The 27680-nt window shown below is 33.2% G+C and overlaps 1 protein-coding gene and 1 long non-coding RNA gene across 2 annotated transcripts in view; both read right to left on the bottom strand.

Annotated features, from left to right (window-relative positions):
• The window catches only part of LOC134527109 (chondroitin sulfate proteoglycan 4), a 530625-nt gene that overhangs the window by 467472 nt on the left and 35473 nt on the right, over positions 1-27680 (bottom strand). The gene's annotated exons all lie outside the window — the stretch shown is intronic.
• On the bottom strand, positions 9571-10493 carry LOC134529665 (uncharacterized). The gene is made up of 2 exons (XR_010074661.1): positions 10131-10493; positions 9571-10039 (listed from the first exon to the last, which is right to left on the bottom strand). It is a non-coding gene; the product is annotated as an uncharacterized LOC134529665 (long non-coding RNA).

Genomic DNA, 27680 nt, shown 5'->3' with positions numbered 1-27680 from the left:
TTAGTACGCCTTATTTCCCGCAGGGTAATCAGTCAGAAAGGGTCAATAAGGTGTTAAAGGGAATTTTGACGTCTTTTTATCGTGTCGATCAGACCGTGTGGGATGAGGATTTGGACTTTATTAACCTGGGTTTGATGACGTATCTTGTAACCTTGCGAAGACACGTAAAATTGTTATTGCTAGATACAACGCAAACAGAAGTCCGCATAACTTTGAGACAGGAGACACTGTTTTGTGTAGATCTTTTGTTTTGCCTTCCTTAAGTGATAAGATTAATGTCAAGCTTTTGCCGCCTTTCAGCTGTCCCTTTGTCATTAAGCGTTTTCTATCTTCAAATACTGTTTTGCTTCAAGACAATAAGTGTAAACAAAAATTTAAAAAGGCACATGTGTCACAATTAAAAAAATTTGTAAATTAGAGCATGACGCCCTTTGACTGGCAGGTCGCCTTGCTCCTCTGTGATTAGTGTTTGTTAAGTGATAGGTGCTTTCGTGATTGGCTTTGGGTGTCGTTTGCTGCCGGCGAGGCTTTGCTTTTTTTTTTCAGCTGTGAGCTCGCCGTGTCTTCCCTTTCCATTCTCCTGGGCTGTGCATGGAGGCGCCTCGTCGGCGGTGATCATCTGCTCGCTGCCTCGTTCGTCATCGAGGTCGTCGCTTCCTCCTCGTCATGCTCCCCGCCCCCCCCCCCTGCTGCCTGCCTGCCACGCTCGTTGCTGGGAGACGTCGCCTTCGCATCTGTTTGGGATTCTGAAGTGGCTTCCCGAGACCTGGCCAGCCTTGGTTGAGGCCGCTCTCGTCGATCTGAGCGTTGAACGTCATCAACCTGACTCCGCCACCTCGCTCTTCTGATGCTGAAGGGCTACCTTGGCTCGTCGTGCTGATGCTACCTCAGCCGCCATCTGCATTTGTTGCTGGAGACTCCATCCGATTCGCAGTGTGGCATCCTACGGGAGGCGCTCCTGGATTTCGCTCCATGGCTGGAGCTATCTGCGCTCGGCCGCCCGGGCGGCTGATCTCCGCCGCTGAATAGCTTGCGGCCGCGCGCCGCATCTCCCCGAAGTGGCCGCATGCCGCCGTCGCCGAACGTCTCTGCGCTCGTCCAGACCTCTGAAGACGTCGGAATCCCGAAGAAGAGGCCTAGCACTCTTTGGTTCAGTTTTTTCGACTCTGGGTAGCAGCAGTCTAGGGGTGGGGAGTTGCAACCGGCTGCATGGGCGCCCGTGCACACGGCCTTCCCTCCCTCTCACTCCCTCCATCCGCCTTTGCCCCAAACCCCTTCCCTCCCCTCGCTTTCCCCTCTTGTCGTTTCTTCGGTGGTAGCTGACAACACTAGCGCCATCTGAGCTTAGTTTATTTAAGGCCTTGCGCCCCCTGACTCTTCCTGTTTCGACGCTGGGACACCGACCGATCTACACGCCCCTTAAGGTACGGTTGACTTCAAATTGAGTGATTGCGGAAGGGACGCGGTGGCCGCTCCCGGAATGTAACGTAAATGTTATAATTCTCCTTTCTTGTTGTTTCGAAATTATTGTTTTGGCCGCCACCTTGTAAATTCCAATTAGTATTTTCTGTGGCTTTTCCTCCCATTGTCAACCGTGCCTCGCAAGATGTTTTCGTCATTTTTCTTTGTTCATTTGGTGGTGTATCCCATCGTTGACAGCCAAGGTGATCAGGTTTAATTTGTTTGCGTATTTACGTTCCCTGTTCGTCATACGTATTTAAAAGGCAAAGTTAAATTTTATATATGATATACTGCATGTAAAGTTGACATCGCATCGTGTAATAAGGGTCTTCTGCCCCGTGTGTCTAATGGGACCGTGTATAAATCATGTATCAATAATTAATGTGTTATAAATTGAACATGTGTAATTATCTTCTGCAATTGTTGATCGCCTTGAATTTACTATTTGAATAAATTGTTTTTATAACAGTCATTCGGGAAACGTCTCGTTTGATGGTAATTTCACTGTTGATTATTTGTTTGTTGATAGTGCAAGGCAATCAGTTTACCACTCTGAGAAAACCCCTCCCAGAAGGGGCCTAAAGTGTTATAGAAATTTTTCGCTACCACGCGGGTGCAATACAATTAGTTAGTTACTCGGTGTACTTGAAATAACAGCTTTATATGATTTGCCGTGCCTAGCAAACCATAACAGAGATGAGGTGTATTTCACTACAGAGCTAGATGTTTAGTTCTGTTTTCAAAGCACTACAAATTTTAAATGCCTAGTACACTTTTCCTATTTGCCCAATGCGTAAATGTGGCGTCACAAGTCATATAGTTTGTTGTTCAAAAAGCTACTCTGTCACACAGTTACGAACATATACTTTATTACACACACTGGCGTTTTAAAAAGGCAACAACTAGAAATACAACCAGTTTTGTCTACACATCTTCAGTTTTTACTACCGCAGGTTACAATTACCTATGTCGAATTCAATTATTACAATTATTTTGGCACTCGATGACTGCTAAATAAACGATTTCTCAAGAAGACTGGCACAACTTAATTTCATTAGCTTTAATTTACGGTGTTTCCTTGTTTACAGTTTGTACCTATGTGGGAAATTGTGAGAAATTTTAAGCTATAAAGAGGGGAGAAACAGTCGAGCTAAGGCAAAAAATCGCCTTCTATTTAACTTAAGAGCTGTTTCTAATGCATCAAGCCAATCTCCGCGAGACAATGAGAGAGCGACGGAGGGAGAGAGAGAGTGATCCAGCGCCAGAGGAAAAGAGTTAGCGACCGTTTGCCGAGCCGCCATTGTTTGCCATCCTCCCGAGCTGCTAATGGAACAAAGAAAGTTGTAGCCAGAGCGCACCGGCGACTCTCAAAGGACTATCTCATTGCAGCACGCCTCAGTTCAGCTGCTATCTGACTAGGCAGATCCCTGGAGTAGGGTGAGGGGGCATGAGGGCTTGGGGGAGGATGAGAGCGACCCGAATCAAAAGCGATCTCACCGATCCTGCTTCAACCGGGCGGTCGACAAAGTTGTCCGGTGGCAAAGGAGAGAGAGAGAGAGAGAGAGAGAGAGAGGGTGGTGGTTGACATCAGAGGTTCTGTGACGTCACTTCGGGGACGATGCTACTTTCTATTCTATTATCCGCTGTGAAGTCACCCGCGCACTCTTTTCCCCATAGTTTCTTTATTCACGAAGCAAAAATAAATAAATTGTGAGCTAGTCTTACAGTACTCACCGGAGGTTTGTAACATCTAACTTCGTTAACGAGCAAATTCATGCGTGATCATGTTGCAAATACAATTATAATATGATAGTAGGACACGAAATGTATCTAAGAATTCTTTAAATTATTTCCAAGCTTGATGAATCGACATATATATATATACACATACACCACACAAACAGCCCCTGGTGGAACTCACCGACTGACCCACACACTCACTCTCTCATCCATACAAATTCTGACCCTCTTTCCAGACGAGCTAGAAACTAACAATTTTCACAAGAGATATATCTCGTACCGTAACCGACGGAAAAATTCCGAAACGTCCAAAATTTTTATTTCTGAAACACTGAAAAAAAAAATTAATACAATTAAAAATCTGCCAATCCAAACCATAATAGCATTGTTTCAAACATGACCACTGTGACATATAGTTTTGACTAAAAGGTATTCATCTGCTATAGCATCCCACATAACCTCAATGTGTGGCATTGGAAGTTACCCAAGGACACTATAACACATGAAAGTTTCAGATATGTCGGATCGTTTACATTTGCTGTACTATGCTATTATGTATTAACCAAAGGATTAGTATAAATTACAATAGAGACATGAGAATATATTTTCTTTTAGATTAACTTGGGGGTAATATTTAAAAATAGAAACTAACTCATTTTCAGACCATCAGTTATATTTAATATAAAAAAAACTTTATGAGTATTACAGTATTACTTAGTTATTTATAAATCTTCATAAACAATAAATAGAATATCACTTGTTACATTTGTTACTTGTTACATTTGTTACTTAAATTAAAAAAAGAAAAAATATGGGGCCCCAGAATATTAAATAAATATTAACGTTACTTTAATTCATAAATTTATGTTAGCAAAACAAAATAAAAAATCAAACGATGAAAAATTTATAAAATGAATTTAGGTAGGTTGTCCACATTTATTGCCGAACACATGCTTCATGCGAAGTATGAAAACGAAGAATCACTTTCCTGAATTCATGAGTGAGTGAATCCCGTAGCCGTCAGAAAAGAGAGGAGAACATCCTCTACTCCAAACAAAGGGTTACAAGTAGTTCATAGCATGGCCGGCATAGGGAAGCACTCCAGATCCATGACTCGTGGGCCGCTATAAAAACATTTCAAAAGACTAATTACATGGTGAAATATTTAAAAATAAATGTCCAGCATGATTTCCAGAGAAATCTGCGAAAACTCACCCAATAGGCGGCTACCCAAACTTGAAACTACCGCATGGATGCGGTGGATAAATAAAGAGCAGAAATTAATACAGTTTTTCACATGATGGTCACCAAGAAGAAGGAAGTGACCATAGATGGCATAACACAGTTAGCCAAACATAGTTACAAATGCACAATTTAAAGAATAGTTCCGAAAACTGAATAGCACACTGCCTTGACGAAAATATAATTAATTAAACTTTAAAATAATTAAATTTGTTCAGAGTTCTTTTCTTTGATTCTTGATGCACTTAAATTGGATAATAATTATGTGATAATAAAATACAATACAAATAGTTAGAACAAAACATACATTCACTTAAAGACAAAATTACAAATAAATTACCCCCCATAACAGAAATTCTTAAAAAAAAATAAACCAGCGTTCAGTTTGCCGAAACAAAAAAAAACAACACACACAAATAGTTAAGCAAAAACGAGTGTACGCCCAGCTGAATGCTGCAATGGCACACACTCACTCCCTCAAACCAGATGCTACTGTCTTAAAAAAAAAAATATTTTTTTTTTTCAAGTTGCCATCAAAAACAATTCAATTTACCAAAAAAAAAGGACATAAGAATTAATGATGTAAAAGCTACAAAGACTGTATTAGATATAGAAATCAAGAACTTAAATTATTATACTTCTGAAGAAACAAACACCACAGACACGAGCATAAAACCCCTATATATTTACTGAGAAACAACAAAATATTATCCTTATAAACTCCATACTCAATGAGGAATATACACCTCTTCATACAATAATTAAAACAAAATGGGGACTATACACCCCTGCATAATAAATGTTATTAAATGCTCGCTCAAGTAAGATAAACAAAAAACTCGGTCTCGGAATTGACATAAATTAGCTGAACGTAGGATACTCTCATACCTACGAGAGACAAATCTCAAAGCTAAAGTGTAAATCAAGACAAAGATGAAAATACCAAAGGACAAAAAATCAGTGTGTAATTGTATAAACAAAACAGGACAGAATGGTGGTACAAGTACCCAGGACAGCCAGCGTATGCTACAACAAAGAGGGACAAAACCTCAAACAAAATGCCCGTCGGCTTAAAAAAAAAACTGGGAGGTGCCAAAATACAACAGGCCACACTCCCGATACTGGTCACTAAGATCCTGATCTTAAGATACTGCTCTGAACCCTGCAGTTCAAACAACACATCATGATAAAATTTAAAAAAATTTCCAAATAGAAGATACCTAATCAAAGTTTAACAAAACTTACATTGAAAATACAGATCAAATATGAAAGAAATATGAGCCACAAAAAAAAGAAAACAAAAATCTCTAAAATGCTTATTCAAAACGACAACACAAAATTGAAAATGAAAAATAAGAAAATGGCCGTCCAAAGATGAATGACTAAGTCCCATACCTTAGACACTCAAGAGATAATTTAGCACCTGCAAAAGCAAGCTTGACCACTAACACAAAATATAACATGAATAAAGTTACGATTCAGCCAAGGTGAAATGAATAAAAAAAAGAACTGCCTGTAATTAATCGAAGAAAATGTTATAAGAAGAAAGCAAAGTAGAAACCATACCTTACAATGAAGAATGTGTCACTATAAGACAATCCCACCAAGCAGAACTCCACTACACGAAATTCACCAGAGATGGCTGTAACGGTGAGTCGCAGCAACACCGAGCCGAAGCCGCAACCACCCTAGCAAACTCCATGCAGCAGACACCCCACCGGAGAGATGTCATACAGCAACAACCCTAGTACACAAAGCAAAACAAGAAGGAACATCTAAATTCAAAACCAAAAAACTTGCAAAACAAAAAAAAAATTGAAAAAATGATTAAGTTGATGACACTACACGGTGTAATGTGTGGAACACATGTGCAATGGCTGTGTCGTGTGGAAAGCTGTGTAAGACACACAACACACCACATCCCCACATGAACTAACACACACATAACCTACAAAACAGAAATTTCAAAAAAAAGTATATGTTTTGGATGACAAGACAAGAAACAAAACGGATTTATTAAAATGTTATTTTAAAAGATGACACTAGCAAGACAAACAGAATAGAACAGCAATGAATCAAAGCTAGCACTTAAAAAAAATTAATTATTATTTAAAAACAAATAAAATCACAAAACATTATTAATCTAAATTTAAACTATTATTAAGAATGAGTGATTGGATCTTCCATGGCAGATATATGGTTTGATAAAAAAAATGACTGAGGCCTGCAAAAAATGAAAAGTGCTGGTGAAGCCTAAACACTTCTCAACAGGACTTGGCACTGGCTCACTGGCTCTGGCTCAGAGGACCTGCCTAAAATAAAAAGTTTGCTCTCTGGCTAAACTTGACCAAAGTCGACAACTCAATTAAAACACAACCCAAATATCGTCTGGAAGTCACTTACTCCCACAGTAAAAATTACATACTTACAATACATTAAAACTATAAAACTTTATAATAGTGCTTAAAGAAAAGATTCAAAAGAGAAAACGACAAAATTCTAACAAGAAAACCACTGACCTTTAACTGCATCTCACTGAAACAAAATAATTAGAACAAAACCAAAGCAAAATAGTGAAATTAAAATAAAAAATTAATAGGCTCAAGAAAAAAATTCAAATGAAGATCAAACACAACCTGAAAAAAAAAATTACTCAAATACTTGATTCAAAGACAAGTTTACTGGAAATTAAATACTTATAAGACAACTTCATTACCTCAATTATTAACTTGTGCAATAAAAAGCACTAGAACACACATTAAATGAACTTATTAGGAAAACGGCAAAATGTCTCTTGTAAGAAATTAGATAAAATACATACCCAAGATGACCTACAACAAAACATGGGCAAAGTAAATAACATTATAATGATTAAAACAACCAGCTGAAAAAAAATAACTTATTGAATGATGGCAACAAAAACAAAAAATACCTATCATGGTTAGGTTACGAAAAACGTGCCCCAATTGGTGATACACGAAAAGTAAACAAATATCTCATCAATTAAATATTACTGAAGAAACCACAGACTATTCAACATATGGCAATCTGCAAAAAAAATCAGAAACATGGAAATATTATGAAAACGAGAAATAATGCTTAAACAGTTCTCTCACGAACAAAACCTGCAATCTTATAAAATTGAAATATCATTTAGAATTATATTAATAAAGAATATGCAAATCATGAAATTATAACCACAATTTATAGGTTAAAAGGAATAAAAATTTTAAAACTCTCAAATAACTTGCGACAAATTAAACGACAATTACCAAACATAACCTCAATCTTACATGATTAACTAAAACAGAAAAATATCAGTGTTGAAATTAATCTAGTTGTTACACCAAACCCTAAATTATGTGAAATGGACACAAAAAACTCATGAAAACCAAACATGAAGATGATAACAAAATAACTTGTACGAAAATACATACCCCAAATACCAACTAATAACCACATGATTACTTGAACATAAAAATTCAAACTAAGAAAACCCTATAACTAAACTTGTTCCCCAGAAATAATATATTAAAAAAATTAAATGTTGCAACAACTTAAAAACTAGTACCATGGTTTTTTATTTATTTATGACTGAAGTACAAAAGTTACGAGGGACTCAAAGACTAGGACACGTGGGTGATCAGTCCACGATAAACTGAGTCAAGGACCCTAAAGACACTAATTCGCTAACAGTGGACCCGAATGGTGGACCTTCAACTGAAAGCAGGAATAAGTATTAAAAAAAAATAACTCTCCACACCTTAACTCCTAAATAACATACTAGGTAGGCTAACTACAAATATAAAACCCTCCAAAAAAAATACATACTCATGATTTACTAAAACACGAAAAGAAGAACCACTATTTTAAGAAAATGCCTAACCTGGACATCAAAGTCAAGCCAAAAAAAAAATGAAAATGACAAATAAGAGTCGAGAACTACTAATGTCAGAAGTAAACACACCACAACATTGGGTCAGTGTGAAAGTACTACATTCAAAGTTGGCAGCACTGTGCTGCGAAAGACTCCATCTTGGCTGGGAATTTTTTTATACACAAACTCCAGGAGTTCAAACAACGAAAGTAAAATTCATATTGAACGAAGACAAAATCACACATTAACTTAATATTAGCTATTAAATAATTATAGTTCCCCTATTAAATAAATGGCTTACTGTAAACAAAACGACGTATCAAGACAGATAAAAAAAATGACAACTCTAAACATATCCACTGGAGAGAAAAATAAGAGGCTCTACCATACCTTGTAATTCTTTTAAGAAACAATATTATAATCCACATAATAATTGGGAATAACACCGATACAATAAGTCACGAGAGAAGCACTAGGAAAAATCTTATATTACTGTGTTAAACGCAAGATACAAACGATCGTTCTAAAACTCATAATTTAAATAATAAACTTACTCGATTAACTCATTACACTAGCGACTGAAACGCAACATAGACTGACAAGAATAAAAAAAAAAAAAACGTGTGCGAAGACGTGACGCAACCTTGGTGACGCCTCAAGATAAACACCTGCACCAAAGCACTTCAACATGCAAGACAAAGCACTCGTACCACATACTACTAAATTAATAAAGACATAATTAACGAGTCGTTTCGTCACCTTTACACGAATATATATAGAAAACAAATAACTAAAAAAAAAAAAACACACATGTAACTTTCAATTATCAATAAAAAATAAAGTCAATATATATTATAATGAATTTTTGTTTGTACTCTAATAGAACATATCAAACATTAAAAAAAAAAACAATTAACTCACATCATAAAACTTATTTCTTTCAAAATAATAATATTATCTATAGACTCGTAGAAAGTAACCAGGCTCCTGCTACCATCTTGTGACATATAGTTTTGACTGAAAGGTATTCATCTGCTATAGCATCCCACATAACCTCAATGTGTGGCATTGGAAGTTACCCAAGGACACTATAACACATGAAAGTTTCAGATATGTCGGATCGTTTACATTTGCTGTACTATGCTATTATGTATTAACCAAAGGATTAGTATAAATTACAATAGAGACATGAGAATATATTTTCTTTTAGATTAACTTGGGGGTAATATTTAAAAATAGAAACTAACTCATTTTCAGACCATCAGTTATATTTGATATAAAAAAAACTTTATGAGTATTACAGTATTACTTAGTTATTTATAAATCTTCATAAACAATAAATAGAATATCACTTGTTACATTTGTTACTTGTTACATTTGTTACTTAAATTAAAAAAAGAAAAAATATGGGGCCCCAGAATATTAAATAAATATTAACGTTACTTTAATTCATAAATTTATGTTAGCAAAACAAAATAAAAAATCAAACGATGAAAAATTTATAAAATGAATTTAGGTAGGTTGTCCACATTTATTGCCGAACACATGCTTCATGCGAAGTATGAAAACGAAGAATCACTTTCCTGAATTCATGAGTGAGTGAATCCCGTAGCCGTCAGAAAAGAGAGGAGAACATCCTCTACTCCAAACAAAGGGTTACAAGTAGTTCATAGCATGGCCGGCATAGGGAAGCACTCCAGATCCATGACTCGTGGGCCGCTATAAAAACATTTCAAAAGACTAATTACATGATGAAATATTTAAAAATAAATGTCCAGCATGATTTCCAGAGAAATCTGCGTAAACTCACCCAATAGGCGGCTACCCAAACTTGAAACTACCGCATGGATGCGGTGGATAAATAAAGAGCAGAAATTAATACAGTTTTTCACATGATGGTCACCAAGAAGAAGGAAGTGACCATAGATGGCATAACACAGTTAGCCAAACATAGTTACAAATGCACAATTTAAAGAATAGTTCCGAAAACTGAATAGCACACTGCCTTGACGAAAATATAATTAATTAAACTTTAAAATAATTAAATTTGTTCAGAGTTCTTTTCTTTGATTCTTGATGCACTTAAATTGGATAATAATTATGTGATAATAAAATACAATACAAATAGTTAGAACAAAACATACCTTCACTTAAAGACAAAATTACAAATAAATTACCCCCCATAACAGAAATTCTTAAAAAAAAAAATAAACCAGCGTTCAGTTTGCCGAAACAAAAAAAAACAACACACACAAAGAGTTAAGCAAAAACGAGTGTACGCCCAGCTGAATGCTGCAATGGCACACCACACGATCGGAACAATTTTTGTTAATTTGTAAGTCATGGCCATAGTCTGCAATAACACGTGCGTTTGCTCTCTTCTGTGAGCGATATGTTGTTTGTTGCGGAAAGGTATTGAAAAACATGGCGCCCTCAATGGATTAAGCTGTATATTTAGTGCGTATTCATTTATTACTAATCCAACAATTGTTTTTGTATTATGTTTAAGTTGCTGTCGAAAACGTGCATCTATGAATTCCCAGCTCAATGTCATAGATTCAGGTATCAAGGCCACCGTGATCAAGGCAAAAAAAAAATTCCGTAAATTTACACTGGTAGTAGTCTAGTCACAAATTATGCAGGGAAATATATTGCTAAGTAAGTGTGCTTTCATTTTCCATTAAATACCTTAATTATTCTTTAAATGCAGCATTATAATAATCAAAGAATTATATTATCTGAATTAAAATAAACAATTGGTTATTGGGGTATAACCTACGTTCAAAATAATGCAAATGTTTTAAAAAGTTCATTGGGTTAGGTTAACTAGATTTAAAATACTGTAAAAAATATTTGAATGGATTTAAGGTGGTGTTTTCTGGGATAATCAAAGAATTATAGTAATATATATGCCATTTTTAGAGTTTTGCCATAGAATATATTTCGCTCTAGAATATTACTTTCACGTCAGAATACTCAAAAATTTCAGGGCCCTAGCCCTTATGTTGACATGCAATTTGTCCATTTAGGCACTAGAATTGTAATTACAAGCATGCAGGTTTGCTTTTCAAATATGGAGACCACGCCAACTTCCTGTTAATTAAATCATTCTTTAAATAAGCTACCTTAGATTTTAAAAAAAGACAGCACACCAATTTATTGCATGTATGCATTTATACAGCTACGATTTATTTTGCTACCCAATTGCTAAATAGTTAACTTCAACTCCACTCCATAGATTAATAAATCCATAATTTGGCACGATTTTTCTCTAAATTCTTATGCATTATTTAAGAACTCATTTAAGCATTAAATATAAATTAAATTAAAATAGAAACTAACACCATTGTTTACATGGCTAGCTGCAGCTCAAGCCGCCAGGATCGCTTGTCGTCACTTGTCAAGGTTTTCCTGTATTAACCTACCATAATATTTTACTGTAGGCTATCCTTGAATCACGATCTAAGGGCCCTATAACACGATGGAAGGTTCCTTGGAAGGTCTCTCATGGCAGCTGGCATGGATGGTTTAGTGGAGGAATTAGCAGAGCGCTGGCCGTTTTCATGGAGAATTTCTTAATTGGTCCCCATACAGCACACAATGTTTCAGTAACATGTCTGTGATATTGCAGTAACATTACTATGTTTCGAATAGATTACATTTCATCTGTCATGTTTCTGGAATATTTCATAAACATTTCATTGGACACATAGTACTCATGTCTATAAATGAAGTTTCAGATACATTTCAGCAAGATTCGTTTGGCAATATTACATTGTGGTTGATTCTGAAATGTATCTGAGACATTATATTGAAACTTCCCATCATGCTTGTTGGCACTGAAGTTTAGAAATCTTTGTCTTTGTGTATTATTTCTTGTTTTGGCGCAGTATTTTGGTACTTGGATTTTTATATGTGGTGAATAAATTGTAAGTTTTAACATTATTTATTTCATGTTAGTTTACTTTTTTTTTGTTTTTACTTTCGCACTTAAGCAAGTACCGGTATAGAAACATTCTTTTATGCGTCTTCGAAATGTGTAAAGCTCTAGGTTAAGGAATGTCTTTTTTTGTCGGTATGCTTAACATTCCCGTGCCATATTTATATGTGCGCTGTTTTCAGTCTGATTTTTTAATTTATGTGATGCATTAACAGGATATTCGCGATTTAATAAAATTGCGAAAGCATCTAATGAGTTTTCTACTTCCTGTAGCTATATATGGTCGTTGACTGTAGAACACGAATGCTAATGTATGGGTTATTTATTATCTTTAGTTAAAAATCACACAAATATAGGCTTATAGGTTCCTAAATATTTTGGTTTTAATAGCATTTGATTAAACCAATTTATTTTATTCAGTTATCACCTTCGGGCTTTTATAATATACTTAAGTAAATATATTTCATAACCTATAAGGGTAATTAATGTTTATTTACTGTGCACAACACATAAATTAATTATGTTGTGTTTATTTTAATATAAATATTGAAGTGTTTTATTTGAAATAATTTACAATTCTACTGGTTAAGTAATTATTTTTATTATGTTATGTTCTGCACTCTGTAGTACTTACATCGTATGTTGTAGGCCTACGTATTACTATTAACGGAAATTTAATAAAGCCTGCTATTATATCTGGCTTGTCATAAATGTAATTTATTGTAAGTGAATGCACTAGGCCTACACATATAATTAGACAGCGGTTTCATTAATTGCCATTTCGCTTAACAAAGTTATTTCTGCAATCTGGCCTTCATTTTATTGGTGGGCTGGAATTGCAGCGCAAAATAATTGAAATAAATCTTGTCCTTTACCGCAGAGAAGGTACAAGTCTTCGAGTTGTGTTGTACTAAGCATAAGCATCATTGGTTTTTCTATTTAAATTAGTTTTTCTTATGCTAAATTATGGTAGTAACCAAGTATGTTTGATTTGGAGAGTTTGACAAAACCTAATTCCATCCATTATATGACAATAAAGGAAACACATTAAATGATGATTTATTAGATTACATGTGTATAGTTATGTAGTGGTAGCAATTTAAATAATGAAAGTAAACATTAAATGTGCACTACAAAGGATAATATTGAGAATCTGCTCAAAAAATTACTAGAAATTTTAGAGTATTATTGCACAAAAACATGGGCTGAATTGTAATGATGTAACATCACAGGCACTGTTCACACAGACACTTATTAGGAAATCATTAGGATTTAAATTTAAGTTTTCTTTTAAAACTTTGCTTAAAATGTGTTATTATACAATGTCATGGGCCTCTTTGCATTAACCAGACACCATTAAATTGATTATTAGGAATGTAAATAGCATGTTAAGAAATTCCCAGTGAAGAAGTATTCCTGCTTAATAAGTTTGAAAAAAAAAATGCATAGGTTGCAATACCAATTTGTCCATTTTAAGATGCTTTTAGTTTTGAAATTTATCATTGGCATCAGAAACTTTTTTTTTCTGTTTGCATGGTAATTTAAAAATAAATAATGTAACAACTTAGTGTCTACATGTTTAAAAATCTCACATACATGTCATAATTGACCTGAAACAAGTTAAAAATAATTGTTTTTTCTTCTTTTTTTTTCAGCAAAAATCTCCAAAAACATCTGCATAGAGAGTCAGTTAAAAGTTTCATGTATTGTATATATTATTTATATATATATATAGTTTTTTTTATTAAAGTCTACTTCTCAGACTATGTTGTTATTTGTTATTGAAAATACCCCTTTGCATCTTTGCCTCTATTGTTAAGTATTCAAATGGAAAGAACCTGGTTTGACCTGGTGTGGCTTTCTGATTATGGTTATACATGGTTCTTAACTTACTTCAGGTGCATTCTTGGCTGGTTTCATAACATAGATCATAGAAGTTACAATCCAAAACCCTATTGTCTGTTTGAATAAGTTTCTCTATCTCTAATGACTTCATTGTTGACGAGTTAGGCCAAACTAGCTACCTTCTATTTTGTACAAAGTATAACTCGCCATTCATATTATTTTAAAATTTTGTACTGCATATTACAAAATTATTTATATTATTTGTTTACAATAAATTTGTGATCTCATTTGAATATAGTTTGTGTGGATGTACTGTTGTGTTAATATTATTTTGTGTATTTACTTTGAAAATTTGGATTTTAGAGACCCTATATACTATTGCCATATTGTATTTGTTGTTTTATCCTTAGGCTATTTAGTCAATTTGGTAGTATTAAAATACAAATATAAAACCTAGCTTAATACACGAACTTTAGGTAGATTAACATGCTATCTATAGAAAAAATTAAGGAAACCAGATTTTTTTATGGACTGCCACTATTGTATCTTCAGCAAGTCACTGGCATCTCAATGTTAGGGAAGCTGGATCAATTTGAGCTCTTGTCTGATACAATAAGTCTTTCAATTAGGTAAAGTGACATTGCAATGTTAAAGAGTATTTCTCATTGCACATTTGTTTCATTCCCATTTATATTCCACTACTACACCACCATCTCACTTCATTTAGGCTGGTCAGACAAGTTTTTTGTTTAGTGAGGACAGCCGATTCTAGTCCAGTCTCATTTATGTTGAGCTTGTGTGAAATGGAAAACAATATGTCGATTATAAAGCTATATGATGAAATTGTATTAAGACTGCATTGTTTCATATTTAGACCCTCTGTAAATTAGTATATGTGTGTTTAAGAAGAAAAAGACATTAATTATAACATAAAATTGTTACATGTCTTTTGAGGGTTTTCAAGCGCACATTTTTTTCTTGCAAATGTCCAAAAAACAAGCACCAGCCATATATACTTACTATAGCATTAAATAAGGAGAAAAGTACATCACAATACGAGCACAGGTCAAGTCTCATGGCTGTTCATTATGTTAATACCGGTTTCCTGTGCAACATACAAGTAGGAATTTTCTATTATAATATGTTAGTGTATTGTATATAGGTATATTATTTTTTATTTCTATAACATTTGTTTGAGGTTGAATGCGTTTTTTTTTCTTGTGTGTATCAAGTATTTTAAGTTAATGTAATACCACATGATTATCTAGACCACTGATACCGTACACAATAACAGTGTCGTGATTTTTGAGAATGTCAACATCTGGAATGCAATAGAAAACCATACCCAAATTCTCAAGACATTGTTCAAATACAGATAAAGACATCGATGGACAAGTGCTCATTTATGATACTCAAAAACAAACTTGAAGTGGCCATAACACATTGGGTTGTGAAAACTATATTTTAAAATGCTCAGTAATCATGTCTCCTATGCAAGTGGGGTTTGGTTGTTATGGATTAAGTAAATATTAGCATACTTTCTGTGCTGAGCATAAGGAGATCACATCCAGATAGCTTGGAGAGCCTCAATTTAATTTATTCATTACAAGATGACATTGTCATTGTATTTAATAATGGAACCTTTGTGCATTAGCTTGTCCCTTTTTTCCCATGTACTGATGTAGATGCATGCCTGCCTGCCACTATATCACATTCAAATTCCCCATTAAAATAAAATGCAATGGACAGGAACCATGGACACCAGTGCTGGGCTTCCTATGACATTCATGTAAGTTTCATTCACTTTGCAAGCATACTGAAAACTTATTTAAATTTTACTTTTATAACCATAATTTGTTTTTAGAATAATAAAATAGTTTGTAAAATTAATGTTAGGCAAGTCTGGTACGCTGACCTGGGAAAACATCTGATGTCTTTATTAATTAAATTATTTCTTTAACTTGGTTCATATATATATATATATATATATATATATATATATATATATATATTATAAATTAAGCTCAGTAGGGTGGAGAATATGGTTTCATTAATTTACCTGAATTGTTGGATTTTGTCGGCAGGCCTTTTTAATCTTACATTAGAAATTATAAGTAAATTTTTAATTATTGTACAAGCCAAATTATTAAGTAATATAATCAATTATCATTACATTAAAAACGACAAAAATTTACATTCTATGCCCTACCAGAGCACATCTTTAAAATAATTTCAAACAAAATAATATTACAATATCTATTTTTTTATATAATCAAAAAATGACACATTACTATGGACAAGCAAAACTTGACGAAAACAAGAAGATACGAACAAGATCATATCAATCCACCGATTAACACTTTCTAAGGGTGTGGTCAAGGGGCATTATGCAAAAAGTGATCAAGAGGAAGTGTACGAGGGAATGCTGTGATGAATTGGAACACAGTCACTGCACTTCACTGCAACTAGCTGACCAATGCAGCTGTAACATTATGGTATCTGTTAAAGTGCAATACTCTTTTAAATTATAAATATACCCTCAGTCATCCTAATTTCCAGAGGTATTTTGGGTCACATGATACATTTTATATGTATTTCAGAACATTTATGGAAATATTCCGGTTAAATGTTTCAGAAATATTGATGGGACATTAGTGGAAACATTTCAGAAACATTACCATTTGAAGTTGCAGGGAGGTTTCATTGAAACATTTCAGAAACATTACCATTTGATGTTGCAGGGAGGTTTCATTGAAATATTTCACAGGGCGGACATTTAGACGTTTCTGAAATATATCCGAGATGTTTCAGGTAGGTTGCGAAATGTTTCAAACATGTTACAATGTTTCAAAAGTTATATTTCTGAAACATATCTGTAACATTTTGTGCTGTATGGGTCGTGTTCGAATTTCTTTGGAAGGTTTGGTAGAAAGTGGGAATTTTATCCAATCAGAATGTGTGGTAGTGTGCCCCTAGTGCTTAAAAGGGCAACTATTTTAAGGGAATGAAATGTTTTTATAATTGTTTTAATTTAGTGGTAAATATTTGTCTATTCATATTGAAGTATTTACAGTAGGCCCTATGCATTATGCGAAAACGTTTACTAATCAAATGCGATCCGACGATGGATTTGGTCACGTTGTTGAATCTTGTAAATGTTCGCCGATTTTAAATCTTTTCTATTTTGTAAATGAGAGTATTTGAAGTAAATTTTAAACAATCAAGTGATTGGACCATTTTTTTGTGCATATATAGAAATTTTGCGATGTATACAATATTTAGATTAAAAACACGCGATATTGTAAGAAGGTTTATAGTTCACAGAAGGTTAAATGTTGTTAGTTTATGAAGTTGGTTATGTGATGGCTTATGAACATGTAGTTCAATGCATTTAAATTAAAAAGCACCAGAAGTATCATCCCAAACTATAAAATTCGTGTGTTCATGAGAATTGATAATGTTTCGTTTTGTTTCATTAATTTACATTTAAAAAGGAAAGTGCAAAACTTTTCTATGTTTAGAATTATGATACACATTCCTAAATTTTAACTGTGATTTTAAAAGTACTAGGTATTATGTTGTTTCTGTATAATCCAAATCGTTTATCATACAAAGTATGCATTTTCAGTGTTTCCATTCCATAAAAACTAGTATGTAGTAGATAATGTATGCACATTTATTCATAATAAAGTAAATTTATTCCGATATTGAAATTAACTTCAAAAGACCCTATATATATATATCCATTACGAACTATTTACAATGATTAAATGTGAAAATAAAGTTTATCTTATCCCAACATCTTTCCTGAGTTGCTGCCACTAAGAAAGTCTTTATCCTTGAAAATAACAAACACCAAAAAAACCCACACCAGTAAAATCAAATAAACAATACGACGGAAAATTAAAGTTTGCTGAAAGAATATTTATTGGCAAATATATAATTATTTTTCCAGAAGCCGCTACTATATAAATTTACTTATTAACTTCCTTCTCCAATTTTTTTTCAAATGATTCGTTTACTTTAAAAGTCATCATTTTGTTATGTATTTAAGTGATAGTAAAAATCAATGTACATTCAAAGCAAATATTCTGAATAAGCAAACACTACATACAATTAATTTTTACATTTAGAACACAAAAAAGTACTTAAAAATTGAAATTAATTAGCCAAAACTGAAGACTGGAAGAAAAAAAAACTGTGTTTAAAATTATCCTATTGCTTATAAATATACAAATACGCGAATCGTACTTTTTTCGTAATTTTTTTCTATATAAACAAAAAGTATATATTTCCATAGTAAATGAAGTTCATTTGTTTATTGTAGCAAGCGCGGAATACGGGGGTTTTTGGGCGGGGAACATTGTATTCCTTATTTATCGCTTTTGACATTTTCTTATAATTATTATTTCCAGTATCATTAACTAGAATATCATCTTTATTCCATATTACAATACAAATATTACATTTCCTTGAAATTAAGGATTTTTTAGCACCTTAATACCGGTATCGCCATTTCGATCATATATTCCACATTTTGACATAATTAAATACTGGCATTGCGAAATTTAGTAGACCGTTCTGTTATTGAATCATTGCAGTCATTTAGAGATTCTGTTATTTTTTTAGTTGCATTCATTTCGAACTTTGCTTCCTAGAGTTTGAGACGAGTGAAAATGAATGGCACATCTGTCTTCCTGCAGCATTTGTGTTTAATTATCTGAACTAGGGATGAAATGTTGTAGGTAGATGAGTATTCCCTTCGTGCTTGCTCTACTAAACTTTGTGAAGCAGGGTAAAAGAAATCTACAAATAAAATGATGTTGAAAAAAATAAAAAATAAATTTGTGCGTCAGCAGGTTAATTATTTATGACATAAAATAAATAGGACATTGAATTCAGATACAAAATATTTAACTTATTTTTTTTAGGAAAGGCTTTTAGCTCCACAATTATTCTGTAAAGATAAGGCATATATCGGAGTAGGCTTTTTAAATATTTTAAAAACTGGTTTTCGTAAATTACTTTTTTTGGATAGACTTTATGAATACTTCATAATATTTTGTAAAGGATAACTAAGCAATTTAAGTAACAAATTGTGACAATTTTGAAATGTTTTATTTTTCTCCCTGAATTAGATGATTACGACGGTGAATATGTAGTGTAGCTACTTCTGGGAAATAAAATGGATGATACCAAAGTAAAAGGTTTGGTAGGTTATGTCAGATAATTAAAAAAACAAAATTTTTCGAGTGTATAAATTTTTGACAAACATTTTATATGTTATCAGTGTAGCTAACCTAACCGAACTTTCCTTGAGTTATTATTCACCTATTTCCCAGAAGCTGCTACTTTAAATATTTAATGATTACCATGAGGACATTACACAGACATATCTCTCGCATTATAAGTCCTCCTTTTTTTAATGTAGCTGATTTATTGGCTGTGAATTACAACTGGCCTTTGTAAACCTAGCCAACAAAGGGTTACTTTTGAGGGATGATTTTGGACACCTATAAAATTTTCCAATCTTTATAGCTAACCTGACTTATCCAACATTATCATAATGTGTGAATCACATATTCCTTGCAATGCTAGATTACTTTGTGGTGCACTTAACTTAATAAGTGATCGTAACCATCTGACAAAATTTATAAATCTTTAATAAACTACTGTATTAAAATCATTTGACATATAGTTATGTTTACTGACCCCACCAATTTTTCTCTCTATATTTTGGTAGTTTAAACGAACATGGTATAAGGTCAGCCAGAAATTATTTAAAATATATTATTTTCGTGATTGGGAAACAATATTGATAACTTTTTAATTACTAAAATCATATATATATATATCAATCTCTTGACTTTCCTTTTGACTTTACTGAATTTGTGACTAACTCATTTTGTTTTTTTCCCCTGATGGCAGCACCTCCATTCTAGAACTAACAGAACCTCTACTGAAGCAACTAAACTGGTGTCCATTTTGTGCAAAAAATAAAGGTGCTAAACCTATGTTTTGTTAACAATCTCATCATCTGTTCCTCCAACACTAGATTTTTTTCCACATGTAATAGTTTTATCACAAACTTTACAGTCTACGAACAGACCATCTGCTAGTAGTTTCACAATTACATCTATAATGAGATTTGTGAAGACACTACCAGGAGCTGCATTTTTGGTTAGATACATACCAACAACTGGCCTGTCACCAATAAATGAATAAAATAACAGGACTAAACCATGATTAGCATACATAAATAAAATTGTCTGTGCTGTATTAGAACCTACATTCACTAACCCTATGATTGCACGAGACAACGAATTAAAAAAAAAAAAAAAACAATTGTTGTGTTAAACTTATTTCGTCCAACAACAGTACACCATGATGTTTATTAGCGTCTTGACTTATATGTAAGGATTTTTGTTTTCTTTACACTGCAAAATATTGTCTTACTTCTGCCTTTACACCTCGGATGATTGGAGACACGTTTTTTTTGATATCCTTGTATAAAAACTGACAATACATTGCATTAAAATAAGTAATTGTACTGTGTGACAATAATGCTTTATTAAAAGAATAATTGCCAACAACAACTGTAAATTATTTTTAAGTAAAACGTTTCTTTGGTATCTTGGATTTAGTTGATTGTTACTGTAGCAATAAAATTGTTGTTGCAGAACTAACACTCTTCAGCAGTTTTATTTTGATTGGATTGCACTGTGTCAAGTATGGTGGAAGATTTAGAAAAATGTTGACACTGCAGGTATTGTTAAATTAACTTAGTTTCATGGTATCTTGAACTTCATGAATTTAGTGTCGTATGTGATTATTCGTGAAATATGTATTTGGTTGCTAATGTGCTAATTTTTGATATCGTACCACTGTGAAACCAGCTATGTTCTAATTATTTTCTACTTGCCATTACATTATTTAGGTTAGGTTGATTGCATTTTTAACGAGCTTTGCATCTTAAATTTGACCACATGTTTTTTAGTTATAAATTTTTCATTTAATGGATTTCTGATATCTTGAACACAACCTGCTCGAAAAAGCCCTCAACTTATTTCATTCAGATACCTATAAGTGAAATATTAGGAAACATTACCGTTGACCATAACATTAAATTAAATAGTTATTGCACTATGTATTAAAGTTAGTAACTGATCAAATTAATGTTATAAATATTTGCTTTTAAAATAATATTCTGTGCTTTTTTCCAAAAAATTTAAATGTGTTTTTCAAAATTTATTGAACCCAAAATAAAAATATAATTATAAAATTAAAATGAAATTTATTTTTAAAATTACTTCTGAGTTAAAATCAATACTTGAAAATGCAGTTTCTGCCTTCATTTTTATTCAAATAATATCACACTTACATCTAAATTTTTTTATTATAGTAAGTAAAATAAGTATATATATTTTATTCCTTAAAAACTAAGAGAATAAGCTGCTTTTACAATCACTTTTGTAGTATATCTTTATGATCTGTATTAAGCCATGTGTTTTGTATCTTCCTGACTTAATCCACTTTTTACATCACTAAGTGTACTTTCTCTCTCTCTCTCTCTTCTTCTGTCGGATTTACAGGGAGAGCCAGTGAAAAGAGATGGACTGACAATGTATATTACCCTTTTTGGTACCCGTGGGTAATTTTGATAAAACCTTTACTTTATTAAATTTACACACTTTGACTCCAATGGTTACCTAAAAATGAATGAAAATTGCAGTTAAACAAGTAATAGTTTATGATATTGATATGGCAAGAAATAAAGGTTGGAATTAAAACTTTTATGTGTGTTTTTGAATGCATACAGTATTTTCATATCAAATTGTGCCAAGGGTACATGTCTCAACTCATTCCAAACCAGAGCTAGTGGGTGCAAGAAAGTACATGCTTTCTCTTAAAAATTAATAATATCCTAACAATTTTCTAAGCAAATACTGGAAATTTTACAATCTTAAGCCAATAAACACAAAAAATTACTTAAGTTTAAATTATTAAATCATAAAAAACTCTATTAAAACCAAATCTAATTAAATATAATTAAATCTAAGAGAGAGGTGCATCTGAAATATTTCATTACCCGTTACATATAATAGGCCTGTGCAAATACGTTTTTTTATGTAAAGTGAATATCAAACAGAATGCTTAAAATATTCGCGAAATCGAGTCGAATTTTATGTTATACTGGACTGAAGTAAAAAAATTTTATATTTAACATTTATAATGTTTTAACTCTCTAAGGGATTATGATAAACCAATTGGGCCCAATAAATAACAGAATTAAATAACAATTACAAACTAACGACGCATAATATAAATATTGAGCATTCATTTAAACATACCTGAGTGCCATGTTTATTTTTTTAAGTAACCATATTTATTATTGCAATACATATACAAAGCAAAAAAAATATTTTCATAAGCAAAGGGAGGAAATGGCATCACATCAGACACAAAGCTTTGCATTAAAACAGAAGTTTCAAATAAAAAAAAATAGAAAATTTCCTGGCGAAATCAAATTGAATATTAAAAAGAGCTTAGATTGATTCGCTTTATCAAAGCTTCGCAAAGGCCTACTGAGAATTATTTCCCATTAGAACTTTCATGTTTCCACCACGTTGAATATTCGGAATAACAAGTTTTCTTATTCTGAGTTGTAGTGATTATTGCAAAGGTCAGTTATTTGATGTTTCCTTTTATATCTTACTGTTAGTGATCAATCAATTTATTAATTTCCGAGTTTAGACTTTTGCATGTTGCAGATTCTTGCAAACAAGAATGGTTAGTTGGGTTAGGTTAGTTTCATTAATAAAATGTATTTAATTTGTAACGAATACATAATTGATATAGCTGACATAACTATCCATCCAATCATGTTTTTTACAGTATTTTTAATGTGGCTAACATAGCCATAAAAAAGTAAAATTTTGTAAACTACTGAAAATGCAATGTAGGCTTAAATATGGTAAATTATGTAAAGCATTAAAATCATTTTTGAATTTGTTTTAGTTAGCTGCTAAACATTAATGCAGGTTTTCTTAAACACAAAACATAGTTACAATTTTTGGCCTTTGTAGTTATATAAACAATAAATATATATTTATAATTCCAGAAAACCTACCCTGAATGCAGTACGCTCCAGGCCAATAACCCGGAAGTTGGGGTGGTATTTAAGATTAGGGTGTACGATTAATTTTTATTTCCATGAACCTCAATGTTGATTTCACACACATTTTTATTAATTTTGTTTTTACTTTTGTTCATCTTCGGGATCTTTCTGTTGCAGAATTATTATTTTTATTTTTATGCGGGAGCCTTTGATATTCTAATGTGAGCATCATAATTTATACTACACCGAGTTTAGCACACGAACATAAAACAATACAAGAATTAATCAAAACCAAATGTAAAACAACTAAGAGAGAACTATTTAGCATTTGTAATTCAAAAACATAAAGTATTGGAAGAGTTAACATACATTTATATAAATCTTCTCGACCTGTAGTAGAATTAACCTTACCCTAACGAGCGAATTTGAGTACCTATATATAATATATGTGTATATACACACACGCAAATAGTGTTTTCAACTATATTCACGGACGCGAATCGCACGTAGTTTCCGCGCCCGCTGCTTGAATTAGCTGCCGGAGTAGGTACGTTGTATATCGAATCATTCCATCTGCAGACCGAAATTTTAAAATGTATAATGAAACGGATCCGATAAATGCGAAAAAAGACTAGAACAAATACTGAACCCCCGCTTTGGTCCAGATTTTCGACAAGGAATGATATAAAATTCCTGACATTTTAATAAAATGAATCAAATCGTTATTACTTTATAAAGTTTTCAATTTCTGGCGCCATCCGCCACAGATGGTAACACCGAGGTTACACATTTCCTTTCATGCGACTTCCGTTCCATTCAAAAAATTACTCCTACCAAATGCCGTATACCGAGAGCTAAGATGTTACACATAATTTTTTTTTTTAATAGTGCTGGATTTTTCAGAAATGATGAGTTGTAAACAGTCTTTTCTCCCGTGTGCTCTGAGCTAGGTTTTGAAAAAGCAAGAGCTCAAAGAAAGCAGATTTCGCCGAACTTTAATGAATGATATGCAATTTGCTAGCTAGTACTTATCAGAGTCCTCGAGTATTAAAATAAACTGATATCTAACATTTTAACACCTTAAATATATCTTAATACACATTTGTTGTGATGAAACAGACTAACATTGTTGAACACAGAAAATAAATCTAATGAGTCATTTCTGATCTTAGGTGCATCAAAACCACTTGCCCACATACTTGTAAATATTTCCTGGGAGAAAACAAATTAATTTTATAAAACAAAATTATTTACTATAGTACTATAGTCAGACGACATTGCCGTACAATTATCGAAATATGTCACGAATGTTTCGAAGATCATGGTTATATGAAAAATTGTCAAACTTTTAATAGCAAAAAAAAAGTGGTTGACGCATGTGTAATGAAATAATAATGATTTAAGAAATAAAATAAAAATTGTTAGAGCTGCATATTGGTGAGCCAAAGAATTCTGGTTATGTACCTGGATGGGTAACAATTTTACACTCTTGTCCTCTTCCTTGATTTCATGTAAATTAGCCCCGTCATATATTGTATGCCTGACATGTACGAGGCAAAAGCCATAATACATCTAAACATTGATCAATGTACAGTAACGACTGTGTGATGAAAGGTGTTTTATACTTGTCTGCTCTCTAAAGCAGTTCCAGTGGTACCCAAATATCACTAACCAAACTTCGTATGATGTTTGGATTTTTTTTTTTTTTTTTTTTTTTTTTTTTTTTTTTTTTTTTTACGAACGCTGACAACCACGTGAAGTTGTTTGGACACACTGTTGACCAACCAGCGGTGGCGGAGGGACGCCTAGACCTGAGAACTGTTCGCCACTCGAGAAAAGCTACTCGACGCGGACCTTATCTCTGGGTCGTCGACGACTGTGACCCGTCTGCCGGACGAGCCCTCCCTGCACGACCCGCAGTCGACGGGCAGTCGACGCGCTGCCGTTGACAATCGATACCTCGCCACGGCCCGCTGGTAATTGTGTTAATTAACGCTCTCGGGGCAAACAAGAAACAGCGGCGTTGCTGGAGCGGCGAAGATGGAAAAAGGGGGGGGGGGGGGCTAAGGGAGGAAATGGAGCCCCGCACGGATCCGTCGACGATAACGATGACGATGATGACGTCACAGTTGCTACCGTACTGTGAATACAGATAACATACCTATACAGAGCGAGTTCAGATTTCTTTCCTTTTCGTGCTAACAAAACTTTTTTTTCTTCCAATTTTAGCAATGGCCAAATTGTATATGTTCTATGAGAAGCTAAGGTATTTTCCAGAGAGTTTTTATGTTAATGTAAATTTATTGTAAAGAATTTTCTGGTGATGAATTATGAGTTTTAAAGAAGTTTGAAATGCTTATGTTAGGTCATGTCGCTATTTTGTTTTAATACATAAGACAATGTTAGTTTGCTTCTTTTTCGGAAGATGTGTCACCGTGTTTGCAGGTTAAGTGTTGGTCGCAAACGTTAGTTCCTCAGCGTAGACCAATAAAAATATGAGCTTATATTCTTGTATTCTGCGCATGATGTCATCTTTGACTTATGATTCGACACGAAAATGTAAAAAAAAATCTGATACAGGTAATGAACATGTTCGTTGTTTACAAATTGTACTCCAGAGACACGTGGTTTCTATTGCAGTTTGGTGACACAGTGTAAAGAAAAGGGACTGGCGTGCCAAAAGGACCCCAAATACAAATCCGCGTTTTCCTTAAATCACAACAGGCATATGCCACTTGGGTTTCATACCATGCCACATGGTCGTTTAATTTGCCAATATACCTAGCCTGAATAGTTGTGTGTTAACCAATTTAAGGCTCAGCATATAACACGCCTTCATTAGTTTATTAATTTTCTCCTAACTACTATTATTTTAGGGCTATTACTAAACTTTTAACACTTTATCTTCCTTGCGTCGGTTGCTAATATTCTCAATAGATATCCACTAGGTGTAAAATCGTCGACTTAATTAACAAAATTTATAGATCCAGTATCATTAATTTTTACATTTTTTCATTGAATTTCTTGCATTTATGTATTCCTATCAGAATATTATAACCAAGAAATATTTATACGGGTCACAATTCACATTTCAACAAACCTCTAAACACATGTAAAAATGTTCACTAAAGTATTATTATATTAAGTAGTGATATAAGTGTTTTATTAACTAATAATTACCAATATTCAGAATGAAATTAAAAACTAGGTAGCTAAGAGGTAGCAGCAACATGATACAACTCGTAGTTGGGATGAAATTCAAGTTTCAATTCTTTTTCTCGGGTGTAAAATTTTCATTCAAGGTTTACTAATCAGACTGACGTACAAGCCATGAAAATTTAAAGCCGCCATCCACTTTTTTTATTATGTTCAGCTTGCGCGTGTGGTAAACGCTGTGTTATCGTAAGTTCATGCTTCACACCCCAGCAATTGCTCTACCTGTGTATTCACTCTATGGTTCGAACCAGCGCACTCATATTCGGGTGGGTAGATCGTGTTGCAGCACAATGACGAGTCAGCGAAACAAATCTGGCATCGTAATATACTGAATTTCCAATAACTCAACTTCAGGCCGAGAACAGTAACTGTTGATAGGCCAATTAATCACGATTTTAAATCAAATAGTGTCGTAGTAACAGCTTTTTTTCCAAAAAGTTGTATTAAGTTAACCCCCATGCAGAAAAATTATTAGATACTATAACTAAAAAAATGTCCACACACCAATAAATTAAAATGATATAGATAATAATTCTAAAAAAAATATACAAGGTATACTTAAGGGGGGAAATTATTAGCACGACTTACGCCACCATAATTTTTAATCGGGTAACTTTGAGAATTCGCACTGTAAAAAACTTCCTTGCTAATTTAGCAAGTTATCTGCTATAATGAGCCATCGTTTCTAATAACTTGCTTAGTTTGCAAAATATATTTTGACAGTATGACTAGTAAAATTCATCTATTTTAATTTATTTTTGCCGCATAAGTCTTTCAAATAAGTTTTCCCCTAAAATTGTAGCATGTTTGATTCTATTTTGAATTGTTATCAATAATAGCGTTATTTATGACATCGCAGTAAACATTTATAGACACATTTTGTGCAGGGTGGGGGATTTAAAAACTTTTGGAAAGTTGCATATAACTCGAAAAGTACGACATTTTTTATAATTTTGGTTGTTTGATTCAGAACAGTGATTTACTGGCCTATCAACTTGACGTTGAGCTATGGGACAACCTGTACGTACCGTCATGTTAACCAACCAAGCACTGGGAACCCATTAGACAGTGCGTATTTGGTGAGTGTGTGTGAGTATGTATTAAGTGATGATCATTATTATCGTTATCATTATAGTATATAGTTATACACATATAAAGTTTAAGCACCCGCGTATCATGCGAAGATGAACATCACTACGCCACTAGGTGAGAAAAACAGTTTTTTCCCCTTTAATATTGTA

Source organism: Bacillus rossius, chromosome 1 (genome assembly GCF_032445375.1).
Source record: "Bacillus rossius redtenbacheri isolate Brsri chromosome 1, Brsri_v3, whole genome shotgun sequence".
Taxonomy (NCBI): Eukaryota; Metazoa; Arthropoda; class Insecta; order Phasmatodea; family Bacillidae; genus Bacillus; species Bacillus rossius.
The sequence above is the reverse complement of the archived record's forward strand: the minus strand, read 5'-3'. Positions and strand labels throughout refer to the sequence as shown.